We start from the raw sequence: 2,830 nt of genomic DNA, 5'->3' as shown, positions 1-2,830 counted from the left end.
CCCGACATCCCCTCGGAGGCCCGGATTGGGCCGGGGCGGGACAGGGCTGGGCTTGCTCGGCCCTGAATGAGCCCAGCCGTGTGGCCGGGAGGAGACGGGGCAGCCAGCGAGACCTCTGACTCCTGGGGAGAAGCAGGGGTTCTCACTCTCACACCCGCCTCCTCCCCACACAGCCAGGACCCCAGCGGCTTCATTCTGGGGGCCCCTGTGCTCCCCCCTCCTCTGCCAGGCCGTCTGCTCTGCCTCCGCCTGACTCTGCGGACCCAGGTCCTGCAAGGAGGCTCTTCCCGCAGGGCCCACTCTGGAGCGGGGCCCACAGGGGCCTGTCGGACAAGCTCCCGGTGATGTGGGCGCCTGAGGGTTTTTTTCCTTCTTGTTCTTTTAAAAATATTTTTATTGATTTCAGAGAGGAAGGGAGAGGAACAGATAAAAACATCAATGATGAGAGAATCATTGATCAGCTGCCTCCTGGACGCCCCCCCACTCCCCCGCCCCACTGGGATTGAGCCACACCCTGGGCTTGTGCCCTCACTGGGAATCGAACCGTGACCTCCTGGTTCATGGATCGATGCTCAACCACTGAGCCACGCTGGCCGGGCGCACCCTGGATCACACCTGGGTGTTGAAGCTGAACCACCTCACAGGATCCGTGACCCGGGCCTGGCCTGTCTTTCTAACCCTGGACTAGGACAGGGATAAAGCAAAGCATGATGGGAAACACCAGCACCCTCTTATCCCTGAGACAGCGACGCTTTGCGTGGGCTCCGTGTGTGCTCATAAGGTGAAGTGCTATCCAGACGGGACATTATTCCTCATGTGGGGACGGCTGTTTCCTCCAGCTCCGGGGCCTGGGAATGGCCTGGGAAGCTGGGAGATGGAGACCCGGCCTGCCTGTTCCCCGCGCTCTGGTTACGGGGGACCCCGGAGTTGGAGAAGCATCACCCAGGACACAGTGTAGACCCTGTCCCACCACATTGAGAGTTTGACTTTTCATCGTTTAACCAGTTCTACGTCTAAGCGATTTCCAAATAGATTTTCCCTCCTCCCCTCCTTTTTAAAATATATTTTTACTGATTTCAGGGAGGAAGGGAGAGGGAGATAGAAACATCAATGATGAGAGAGAATCATTGATCAGCTGCCTCCAGCACGCCCCCGACTGGGGATCGAGCCCGCAACCCAGGCATGTGCCCTTGACCAGAACCGAACCCGCCACCCTTCAGTCCGCAGGCTGACGCTCTAGCCACTGAGCCAAACCGGCCAGGGCCCTTTTCCTCCTTTTTTAGTAGTTTACATTAACCAGTTTGCTTTTTACCCACAGCCTTTGAGCACTCCTGTTGCTAATCACTCCCGAGCCACGTTCCTGCTGGGAATCGCTGTCCTCGCCAGGATGTCAAGGGCTGCTGGGCACCTGTCCATGGAGATGAAGTGGAGCCGTCTTCCTGTTTCTCTTTTCTTCACTGTCAGCTGGCAAGGAGGGACGCATTCCCGCGCTGCCCTTGCTGAGTGAGCGCTGCTGGTGAGGGACGAAGGGTCCCGGCTCCCCGTGATTCCACCGGGAAATGGAGCTGCCTGACTTAGGGCTGAGCCGCAGCAGCTGTGCCCGGGCCCGGAGGCAGGGCTGCTGGGAGCCTGAGCTTCTCTTACCTGCTAACATAAAAGCAAGCATCACCCAACATTCTCGTTGGAACAACACTTATCTGTCAGTTGGGGGCAAGCATAGGTTGGCTATAAATACACAAGTTTGGCAAAAATCAATGAGAGCTTTCTAAGGGAATCAATGGTCTATGTATATACATATTTATATACATACTAGTGGCCTGGTGCACAAATTTGTGCACATTGAAAGGAAATTAATTAGAAGAAATATTTTAATATCACTATTCGCCCTTTTTCTATAACAGAAGTGTCAACCAAATTCACAATCGACAAGGACAGATGGAAACACGTGTGCAATTGGCACCAGCAAGAGCTTTATATGTATCATGCATGCGCTAGTCAACTTAGCCTTTTATAGATATAGAATGAACTTGCTTAGTTAGACCTGCTTTCTGATTTAGCTAAACTTTTTCCAGCTCAGTGAAACACCCCAACTTCTCTTTCAGGTAATTGTCAGCAACACAGCATTAAATATCAACATGAAGCAGATTATTATTGTAGATCACGCAGGGAGAACAAAGGGTAAAATATTTAACTGCAGCAGTCTTTGACTCTATTCTGCGCAGTGAGAAAACTTGAAGTCATTTTCAAGGTCCACCATTTCTTCTTTTCAGTCGGATCAAGTTTCTAGGCATTCTAAATCTCCATTTTCCGGCTAATGAAAAGAAAATGGGGTTCCACCGAGTCTCCAATCTACCTACTCCAGGACTTCTGTGAGCATCAAATGAGAACACTTCACGGACATTTGGTTAAAGTGTAAAATGTTTGCACCTGGCTATGAAGCAAGTCGTGTTCCTGGGCTGAAGAAACTCCCAGGAGGCTAGTTGCTAGGGAGAGGAAGCCAGGCGTTGCTATGTGATGTAATTACCTGGTGCCGACAGCCACCGTTTCTAGGCTGGGCAGGGCTGTGGGCTGCATTTTGTGCCAGGGGGTCTTGGCAGCATTGGCTGCAATTTGGTGGCTGTCACTCCAGGGAGGAGGTGGGGCCTGTGTCCCACCTGGGGGAAGCTGAGTGTTGCTTGTGGGCGCCAGGTTTGTGGTACCATTTATCTGTAAATGGCCAGTGCGCCTCATGGCAGCTCCTGCGCTGAGTGTCTGCCCCCGGTGGTCAGTGCCCATCATAGTGACCGGACGGACGGACACCTAGCATATTAGCCTTTTATATATATACTAG

The 2,830-nt window shown here is 52.8% G+C and overlaps 1 long non-coding RNA gene across 1 annotated transcript in view; it reads left to right on the top strand.

Moving 5' to 3' along the window:
- Nucleotides 1–1,755, top strand: part of LOC102260186 — a 5,757-nt gene extending 4,002 nt beyond the window's left edge. The window contains exon 4 of the long non-coding RNA XR_314590.2: nucleotides 1,319–1,755. This is a non-coding gene — a long non-coding RNA (uncharacterized LOC102260186). The remainder of the gene's footprint in view (nucleotides 1–1,318) is intronic.
- Nucleotides 1,756–2,830: the final 1,075 nt, after the last annotated feature.

Source organism: Myotis brandtii, unplaced genomic scaffold (genome assembly GCF_000412655.1).
Source record: "Myotis brandtii unplaced genomic scaffold, ASM41265v1 scaffold819, whole genome shotgun sequence".
Taxonomy (NCBI): Eukaryota; Metazoa; Chordata; class Mammalia; order Chiroptera; family Vespertilionidae; genus Myotis; species Myotis brandtii.
The sequence above is the reverse complement of the archived record's forward strand: the minus strand, read 5'-3'. Positions and strand labels throughout refer to the sequence as shown.